We start from the raw sequence: 10,945 nt of genomic DNA on the forward strand, positions 1-10,945 counted from the left end.
CAGATGCTTTAAGCAGGAAAGCTTATTGCAATAGCTTAATCCTCAAGCCTTTCCAACCGGATCTTTGTGAAGCTTTCCGCAAGCTGAATCTCCAAGTTGTTCCTCAAGGCGTTCTTGCCAACCTCATAGTCTCTCCTACTTTGGAAGATCAAATTCGTGAGGCACAACTCCTTGATGCCATGGTGAAGAAGGTGAAACGTGGTATCGACAAGGGTCTTTCCAAATACAAGTGCTATCGCATTGATGACAGAGACACTTTGTTCTTCGAGGACCGAATTGTGGTTCCGAAAGGTGATCTAAGGAAAGTCATAATGAACGAGGCGCACAATTCTCTCCTTTCCATTCATCCTGGAAGTACGAAGATGTATCATGACCTCACGCAGTCGTATTGGTGGACTCGAATGAAGCGAGAAATTGCTCAATTCGTGAATGAATGTGATGTCTGCCGAAGAGTGAAAGTAGAACATCAACGACCAGCTGGTCTCCTCCAACCTCTGGCTATTCCGGAATGGAAGTTTGATCATATTGAAATGGACTTCGTGACTGGATTTCCCAAGTCCAAGCGCGGAAATGATGCTATCTTCGTTGTCATCGACAAGCTTTCTAAAGTGGCTCATTTCCTTCCTATCAAAGAATCCATCACGGCAGCTCAGCTGGCAGAGCTCTACACCTCCAGAATTGTCTCCTTGCACGGCATTCCACAATTGATTTCTTCTGATCGTGGAAGCATCTTCACCTCCAAGTTCTGGGACTCCTTCCAGAAGGCCATGGGCACAAACATTCGTTTCAGCACAGCTTTTCACCCTCAAACTAGTGGCCAAGTCGAGCGAGTCAATCAAATTCTTGAAGATATGCTCAGGGCTTGTGTCATTTCCTTTGGCATGAAATGGGAAGATTGTCTTCTTATGCTGAATTCTCCTACAACAACAGCTTCCGAGCGAGTTCGGGCAAGGCCCCATTCGAGATTCTCTATGGCAGAAAGTGTCGTACCCCTCTTAATTGGTCAGAGACTGGTGAACGCCAACTTCTTGGCAATGACTTAATCACTGAAGCTGAAGAAATGTGTAAAGTCATTCGTGATAATCTCAAAGCCGCGCAATCGCGTCAGAAGAGTTACTATGATAGTAAGCATCGTGATTTGGCTTTCGAGATCGGAGACCATGTCTACCTCCGCGTCTCTCCAATGAAAGGCACTCGTCGCTTCGGTATCAAAGGGAAGCTTGCCCCTAGATACGTGGGTCCTTTCAAGATCATTGGCAAAAGAGGCGACCTCACCTATCAACTTGAGCTTCCTTCCAACTTCGCGAACGTGCACGATGTGTTCCACGTGTCACAGCTCCGCAAGTGCTTCAAGACGCCTGAGCGCACTATCGACTTCGAAGAGATTGACCTTCAAGAAGATTTGTCTTATCTTGAGCACCCAGTTGCTATTCTTGAAGAAACTGAGCGCAAGACTCGCAACAAGTCTATCAAATTCCTGAAAGTGAAGTGGTCGCACCATTCCGACCGGGAAGCCACCTGGGAACACGAGGACCATCTCCGTTCCGAATATCCAGAGTTCTTTCAGTCCTAGATCTCGGGACGAGATCCTCTCGTAGTGGTAGAGTGTTGTAACACCCCGCATGTAACTTGCCATATTTGTAACTCCGACTCTTGCCATTTCCGGCTATGTGATATGTTTTTCCCTCCGTTGTCGGGTTTTGTCTTTCGTTTTGTATTTTGTCATGTCATGCATTTTCATATCATGTCATCATGCGCATTACATTTGCATATGTGTTCGTCTCATGCATCCGAGCATTTTCCCCGTTGTCCGTTTTCCAATCCGGCGCTCCTATCTCCTCCGGTGCATCCCTCTAGTTTTCTTTCTTGTGCGTGTGTCAAACTTTCTCGGAATGGACCGAGGCTTGTCAAGTGGTCTTAATATACCACCCGGAGACTACCGGTCAAGTTTCGTTCCATTCGGAGGTCGTTTGGTACTCCAACGGTTAACCGGGCATCCGCAAAGTCCATTTGAGTGTCCAGCAAAAACCCCCTCAAAACCAGCCCAAAACCCACCAAACTCTCTTCCATGCTCTAGGTCGTTCGATCACGATCGTGTGGGCGAAAACCGCACCTCATTTGGAGCCTCCTAGCTCCCTCTACCTATAAATGAGTGGGCATCCCGAAAAACTAAATCTCAGACGAAACCCTAACCCTCTCCCTCCGCGCCGCGCCGGACGTGTTGAGGATATAGACCTGGGGGTCACCCGCCAGGAGGGCCGGGTTACTCCAAGGATCATTACCAGAAGCCCGGAGCTAAGTTTCAGGATAATGGGCCAGGGATGGGCTAAGACCCGGGTATGGCTTAAAGCCCGTAGTTACAATCATTGTTATAGTAGACTTGTAGTGTAAGGCAAGTATTGTTTTAGAGCCCGAGCCGGACACTCTTATGAGCCGGCCGGGACTCTAAGGGCTGCTGGGCGTCCGCCTCCCTATATAAAGGGACGACCCGGCAGCGGTTTGGGGACGACAACAATCTCTCCGAGAGCCGGGATAAGTGTTTAGTTCCCTGGCGATCGTAACCCTAATCAATAACACCTCGAGCTGGACGTAGGCTTTTACCTTCACCGTAAGGGGCTGAACCAGTATAAACCCTCGTGTTCCTTGTCCCGCATAACCCCTTCAAGCTTCCTAGTTGCGATGGCTCCACGACTAAGTCCTAGCCCAAGGACATCTGCCGTGACAATTCCACGACAGTTGGCGCCCACCGTGGGGCCAGCGCACGGTGGATTTGAGTTCTTGAAGGGCAGCTTCGAAGGGCTCAAGGGATACGCTGTGGGCCGGATGACCAAGAGTCGTCGCGGCAGGCTCTACATCGACGACGCGGACTGGGGCCCCGACGCCGGCTCAGTGGAGTACGGGTACCGGGTCCCCTTTGGCGGAATTCATGTCTTCATTGGCAAGATTGGTGAGCCGGGCCCCGAGCCGGGTCTCTGCGCCGATCTCATCGAAACGGCTCAGCGCGCCCGATCCGCCCGGGCCCGGCCTGCCTTAAAACGCGCTTTTGTGGGATGCATCCATGGAAGGCCCTCCGATCCATCTGGGTCTGGGGATGAGGCGGCCGCCGGCTCTGACGGCGAGTCGGCCGCTGATGAGTCAAACTCGTTGTACCAACTTCAAGATGGCAGGCTCATGAGTTATTCCGATGGCAACAGTATTCCGGACCTTTTTGAGCCGCCAAGTCAGGTCGGAGTTTTTATGGCTGGTGCGCAGCCTGGTCAGAACCCCGCTACCGGATCAGAAAATCCGGAGCCTTCCCCGGCTCAGGTGCTGATGGATCTCACAGATAAGATGACGGCCCTGTTAACTGCCACGGTTGACCCGGCAGATCAAGCCCAGCATGACGCGGAGGTGGCACAGTTAAAATTGGATCTGATGAAAGCAAAAGAGGATCTTGCAGCAGAAGGGATCAGGCTGGCGGCGGAGCGGGCGGCTCTCGACGCCCGGGCTCAGTTGATTCAGGCGCAGTCCTTCCAACTCACGATGGATCAGAACGCGGCCAACGAGATCATGAGAAGGAGGCATCAGAAGGCCCAGTCTCGACTCCCGCCGGTTTACGATCCGCGCAATCTATTCAACACGCCGGGTGCGGGATCCAGTAACCCACCAGGGGTCATTGCGCCCGGGTCGGGACCCCTTATTCAGCCACTAGTAATGGGGCCTCCCCAGGCGCCCCCTGCCCCGCCTCAGTATGTGCCAATACCCCCGGGTCATTACGATAACCCGCTGGAGAACATGGTAGCAGCGGCAGCACGACTGGCGGCTCTTCCCGTTGACGGCAATTCTCCGGCAGCCGTGGAAACCCGCCGGGTCAGGGAACTCCTGCAGACGGCCCTAGCGCAGCAAGAGGCGTACTCCTACAGCCGGGACAGGATCCACTCAACTCCTCGCCCAGGCCAGAGCCCGAGCTACAGCCGGCACATGGTCTCGGCGACCGGCTCAAGTAATGTCCGACGCCATGGCCAGGCTCATGTTGGAACCTTCTACGCCGCAGACCAAGCACGGCAAGAGGCGGAGCAGGTGCCGCAATTGACGGCTTATCAGACCCCCCGGCTTATCCAACGGCGTCCGTTGATGTGGGTATTTCTACCAGGACCGGGGGTGTCCCTTGTTTGGTGCCGGCCATCCGTAATGAACGTTTACCTAAGGATTTCAAGGGCCCTAGGAAGGTGCCTAACTATACAGCTGACTTACAGCCTGCGGCCTGGATTGAGAGTTATGAGATGGCCATGGAACTGCTAGAGGTCAGCGAGGCGGCCATGGCCAAATATTTCACCATGATGTTAGATGGAACTGCCCGCACGTGGTTAAAAGGGCTGCCACCGAACTCCATTGGGTCTTGGACTGAGCTGAAGGCCCGGTTCATTCAAAACTTCAAGGATACCTGTAGGCAGTCTATGTCAATTGTGGATTTGACTAACTGTAAGCAGCAGGAGGGTGAGTCCACGACCCATTGGGTTCGCCGGGTCAAGGAGATCATACATTCGTCAGATAAGATGGACGCCGGCTCTGCAGTCTTGATGTTAGAACAGAACTGTCGTTTTGTGCCCCTAAAGATGAAGCTTGGGCGGCTTAAACGTGACTGCACGGATATGGGTACACTAATGGCGGCTCTTGTCAAATACGCTGATTCCGATGGTACCAAGGATCCCCCTTCAGATGATGAAAGGACAGGGAAGGGAAAGAAGAACGGCAATGGAAAGAGCCCTCAGTTTAACCCGGGGAATCAAGGAGGAGGCAAGCGCAAGGCCGATGGCAGCCTGGAGTTCGTAGCCAACACCCAAGGCAACAACCAGCGACGCAAGGGGAGGCCCCCTCCCCGAGGCGGCGGGTCAGGACCTTCTCTGGAGCAGCTGTTGAATGAACCTTGTCCGAGACACGGCTCTAGAGAGAAGCCAGCGACTCATCTGTGGAAGGATTGTGCTATCATGAAGGCCTTTAAAAACTACAATGGCCCCGGCGGCGGCCCAGGCGCAGGCGGCTCCGGCGCTGGCGGCTCTCATGGCCCGGGTGGCGGGTCAAATTCCGGTCCTCAGAACGGTCAAGGGGGCTTCAATCAACAATCTGGTCAGGGTCATCAACAGCAACAGGGGGGTTATCAGACCAACCCGAAGCAACTTAGCGGTGGACAGTATCACGTGTTCACCACTAGTTTGTGCAAACGAGATGAGAAGCTTCACAAGAGGGCTGTTAATTCTGTTGAGCCGGCGGTTCCACGCTACTTATGGTGGTCGGAGCAGCCCATAGTGTGGAGTAGGGAGGATCACCCTCCCCGGGTGGATAACCCGGGCCACCTGGCCTTAGTAGTGGCTCCTCAGGTGGGAGGCTATAAGTTCACAAAGGTACTCATGGATGGAGGCAGCAGTATCAACATCCTCTATTATGAGACTTTCCGTCGTATGGGGCTAGTTGATAAGAACCTCAGCCAGTCAAATACTATCTTCCATGGTGTGGTACCCGGTAAGTCGGCTTATCCAGTCGGCAAGATCGAATTGGAAGTGGCTTTTGGTGATGAAAACAACTACAGGGTGGAGAAGTTGACCTTTGAGGTGGTCAAGATAAGAAGTCCATACCATGCTATATTCGGACGGCCGGCTTACGCCAAGTTCATGGCACGGCCGTGTTATGTGTACTTACAGCTCAAGATGCCGGGTCACAATGGGACCATTACAGTTCACGGCAGCCGGAAGGTGGCTCTGGAGTGTGAGGAAGGTGACGCGGCTTATGCAGAGTCTGTTTGTGCCACAGAAGAGTTGAAATTTTATAAAGACAATGTCGACCCAATAGATATGACCTCTCTGAAAAAGCCAACCACGGAGAATGAACCAGCAATGAAGTTTAAATCAGCCGATGAGACTAAACTTGTTGATTTTGTTCCAGGTGACTCGTCTCAGCAGTTCAGCATCAGTGCAAATCTGGACCCGAAATAGGAAGGCGCGCTCATCGAGTTCATCCGTGAGAATAGGGACATCTTTGCATGGAAACCTTCTGACATGCCAGGTGTACCTAGAGAACTCGCTGAGCACACTCTCAATGTGGATCCAAAATTTAAGCCGGTCAGACAGTTCCTTCGACGGTTTAACGAAGAGAGGCGGAAGGCTATTTGTGAAGAAGTGGCCCTGCTTTTGGCGGCCGGGTTCATTGTTGAGGTTTTTCACCCAGAGTGGTTGGCTAACCCGGTGCTCGTACTTAAAAAGAACGGCACCTGGCGGATGTGTGTGGACTACACGGACTTGAACAAGGCGTGTCCGGCTGATCCTTTTGCTCTCCCCCGTATCGATCAAATCATTGACGCCACGGCAGGTTGTGCACGCTTAAGTTTCTTGGATGCTTATTCCGGGTATCATCAGATTAAGATGGCAGTTAAGGACCAGGAGAAGACAGCGTTCATCACTCCCTTTGGAGCCTTCTGCTATGTGTCTATGCCCTTTGGACTCAAGTGTGCACAGGCGACTTACCAGCGTTGTGTGCAGAATTGCCTTCATAAGCAGATCGGGCGCAATGTTCACGCTTACGTGGACGACATTGTGGTTAAATCCATCAAGGAGGAAACCCTGATAGATGACTTAAGGGAAACCTTCGACAATCTCCGGGTCTATAAGATGATGCTTAACCCGGCCAAATGTGTTTTTGGTGTTCCTGCAGGCAAACTATTGGGCTTCTTGGTTTCCGACAGGGGCATTGAGGCTAACCCAGAGAAGATCAAAGCTATCACTTCTCTAGCTCAGCCGGCATGTATAAATGACGTTCAGCGTTTGGCGGGTCGCATCGCTGCGTTAAGCCGGTTTATAAGCCGTTTGGGTGAGAAGGCTATGCCCTTATATCAATTGATGAAGAAAACTGATAACTTTGTCTGGAATGATGCAGCTAATACCGCCTTCGAGGATTTGAAAAAGCAACTGGCAGAGCCCCCCGTCCTTGCTGCTCCGGTTGATAAGGAGCCCTTGCTACTGTATGTAGCGGCAAACGCACGAGCTGTCAGCGTGGCTATTGTGGTGGAGCGCAAGGAGGCAGGTAAGGAGCATCCGGTTCAGCGGCCGGTTTATTATGTCAGTGAGGTGCTCATTGAGTCCAAGCAGCGGTATCCGCATTGGCAGAAGCTCGTATATGGGGTATTTATGGCGAGCCGGAAGCTTAAGCATTACTTTCAAGGTCATCCCATCACTGTGGTCAGTTCCGCCCCTCTCGGTGATATTATCCAGAACAGAGAGGCTACAGGGAGAATTGCTAAGTGGGCTATAGAACTTGGACCTCATGACCTCAAATATGTGCCACGCACTGCTGTTAAGTCTCAGGCCTTGATAGACTTCATCAATGATTGGACAGAGTCACAAGTACCCGAGCAAAAGCCGGATAACACTTATTGGACTATTCACTTTGATGGGTCCAGGCAGCTGGAGGGCTCGGGGGCTGGTGTGGTCTTGGCTTCCCCTAAAGGTGACAAGTTCCATTATGTGCTACGGTTGATGTTTCCTTGCACTAATAATGCGGCTGAGTACGAGGCTTTGCTCCACGGTCTTCGGGTGGCTAAGGAGATGAGCTTAAGCCGGCTGAGGTGTTTTGGTGACTCAGACTTGGTAGCTCAACAAGTATCAGGCACCTGGGATTCTAAGGATCCTCTAATGGCGGCTTATCGCCGCAAGGTTGATGCCATTGCCGGGCACTTTCAGGGATATCAAGTGGAGCACATTGACCGCAGGAAGAATGAGGCGGCTGATGCTTTAAGCCGGCTCGGCTCTCAGCGAAAGCCGGTGCCGCCTAACACTTTCCTGGATGTCCTATATAACCCTTCGGTTAAGTTGCCTACAGAGGAGGACTTGACTATCCCTGACCCGGAGGCACGACTGGTGGCGGCTCTTCATATCACACCAGACTGGACAATGCCATATCTGGCTTATATAACCCGGGGAGAGTTGCCTGAGGATGAAATTCTGGCCAGGCAAATAACCCGGCGGGCTAAGTCAATGATTGTTATTGATGGCGAGTTGCATCATCGCAGTGTTTCAGGGGCATTCCAGCGTTGTATCTCCCCTGAGGAAGGTCAAGAGATCTTGCGCGAGATCCATGAAGGGGATTGTGGCCATCATGCCGGTTCAAAATCTCTTGTGGCCAAGGCTTTCCGTCATGGTTTTTATTGGCTGACGGCTCACGCTGATGCAGAGGACTTGGTCAGTAAATGTGATGGCTGCCAAAGGTTCTCCCGACGGGCTCATGTGCCGGCTCAGGAATTGAGGATGATCCCGATCACTTGGCCCTTTGCGGTCTGGGGGCTTGATATGGTCGGGCCTTTTAAACGGTCCAAGGATAAGAAGACCCACCTCTTGGTGGCAGTGGACAAATTCACGAAGTGGGTGGAAGCTGAGCCAGTTAGCAAGTGCGATGCAGCCACGGCGGTTCAATTTATGAAAAAGGTGATCTTCCGCTTCGGCTTTCCACACAGCATCATAACAGACAACGGCACTAATCTGTCCAAAGGCGCTATGGAGGAGTTTTGTCAAAGAGAGCATATCCGGCTTGATGTCTCTTCAGTGGCACACCCCCAATCCAATGGTCAAGCTGAGAGAGCTAACCAGGAGATTCTGAAGGGCTTTAAACCCCGGCTCTTGGTCCCTTTGCAACGGACGCCAGGTTGTTGGGTGGAGGAGTTGCCCTCCGTTTTATGGAGCATCAACACTACTCCTAACAGGTCTACAGGCTTCACGCCTTTCTTCATGGTTTATGGAGCAGAAGCAGTTCTCCCCAGCGACATCCGTCATGATTCACCTCGTGTGGCGGCTTATGTTGAGACGGATAATGAACAGGCGCGCCGAGATGCTCTGGACTTGCTGGACGAACAGCGTGATGTGGCAGCCGCCCGTTCAGCGATTTACCAACAAGACCTGCGCCGTTATCATAGCCGCCGGGTCAAATCCCGGGTCTTCCAGGAGGGCGACCTGGTGCTCCGGCTCATCCAGGATCAAACAGATGCACACAAGTTATCCCCACCTTGGGAAGGGCCTTTTGTGGTCAGTAAGAACTTGCACAACGGGTCATATTACCTCATTGATATCCGGGAGCATAAGGACTCACGTAAATCTGAGGAGGAGACCCGTCGGCCGTGGAACATAGCTCAGCTTCGGCCTTACTACACTTGAGCTTCCGACTCTTGTGATGTACACATTTATCTCAGCCATGTATATATTATGATAAAGCAATAAAGCAGGACCTCTGTCCTTTGCTCTCTTCCAAAAATGTGTGTTGTTACATGCTGACTTACAGAAGATCCGGCTTATGATCATCTTCGAATCTAGCTGTAAGCAGTAAAGTCGCTTGGGGGCTTCCTGTTCACACATGGGTCGTATTCGAACCAAAGAGAACATAGCTGTCGATACCCATTTGATTGGCAAAGTGCCGAGCTCATTGGGAAGTTGCCTCTGGTCATATTTGAATCATAGTGTAACCCCTCTGAGAACCGACGTGGATCGTATTCGAATCAGCGTCGTTAAACAAATTTTCAGAATCACTTGGGGGCTTCCTGTTCAAACATGGGTCGTATTCGAACCAAAGAGAACATAGCTGTCGATACCCTCTTGATTGGCATCGCCAAACCCACTGGGGCTATATGATCGTATCCGAATCTTAGCTTAACCCCTTTGGACCGAGTTTCTGGTCATATTCGAACCGGAAGCCCTTAAGTTTTTATATTTTACCACAAACTTGCTTTGATCATGTCAAAGTATGTACTGCCGGGTTTCACTTGCCGGCTTAATTTTGGTTTATCTTGTCAGTTGAGCATCATGGATGTCATCAAGACAAATAAATTCGAGTTAAGGTACCAACCGTGCTACCCGGGCTATTTAACCCGGAAGTATGCTTACAGGCTGTTAAGTGTGTCATCACAGCTATGTTCGAGTATAGTTAAGGACCGATCTTTTTTGGTTCGTATCCCGGGTTATCCATCTCAAACACCTGATTCTCAGGGCGGTAAGCCGCTTTGCGACTTGTAATTTGCCTTTCTATGCAGATATTTAAAGGCACTTTTTAAGGTTGAGAAGGACAAAGGGATAATTCCGACCCGGAGGAGCATCAAAAGAATGACTTCAAAGGATTTCAGCATTCATTACGTGCATGATGGCACGGCAGAGATAAATTGTTGCACCTACTCTATTACAAAAATCTTTCAAAGTTTCAAGAATGGGCGTTGTTTGGTGAGCCGCTAGCCGGTTTATGACGCCTGCTGAGTTGAAGTCCCCGGCTCATCTTCTGCTTCGGCTGATCCCAAGGCTTCGAAGGTCGACGACTTCCAGTTGATGCTGCCGAGAGCTTCGAACTGAGCTTCTTCGTCAATTAACCCGTCCGGGTTAATCTCCGGGGCAAAGGTGTGCTGGCGAGCCGGAGGAATCAGATTGATGGCTTCATAGCAAGGGGTTGGAATCCTCTGATTCTCCGCGTTGTATCCCGGCTGATACTTGGTTAAATCGGTGTCGTTCCCGATGATGGTGGCCACCGGGCGCACAGCTTTCACACAAGCCGCGAAGTCCTTCTGGTCGAACGCTGAGCCGTCTTCTTTCAGGCTGGGATAACCCAGGGCGATGTCTGCCGGGTCTAGCTCCGGCAAGAAGGCTTTGGCCCGGCTCAGTGCGGCGATTGCTCCGGATCTCGCGGATGCTCGTCGTAGCTCCTGGATCCGCTGCGGCAGAACTGCGAGCCGGCGCAGGACTTCGGCCAGATGAGTCGGCACTTCATTCGACAGGGCCACCACAGCTAAAGCCCGCTGTGACCCGGTGTAGAGCTGTTCCACCAGGGTGTACACGGCCTTTAACTTGGTGACCACGCTCTGGTTCAAGTTGGCGCTTCTGGAACCTGTTTAACAACATCAGATGACCCGGTGGTAAGGATGAGTTAAGAGATGTAAACATTCCAATGT

This window comes from Triticum aestivum, chromosome 7D, assembly GCF_018294505.1.
Source record: "Triticum aestivum cultivar Chinese Spring chromosome 7D, IWGSC CS RefSeq v2.1, whole genome shotgun sequence".
In the NCBI taxonomy this organism is placed as follows: domain Eukaryota; kingdom Viridiplantae; phylum Streptophyta; class Magnoliopsida; order Poales; family Poaceae; genus Triticum; species Triticum aestivum.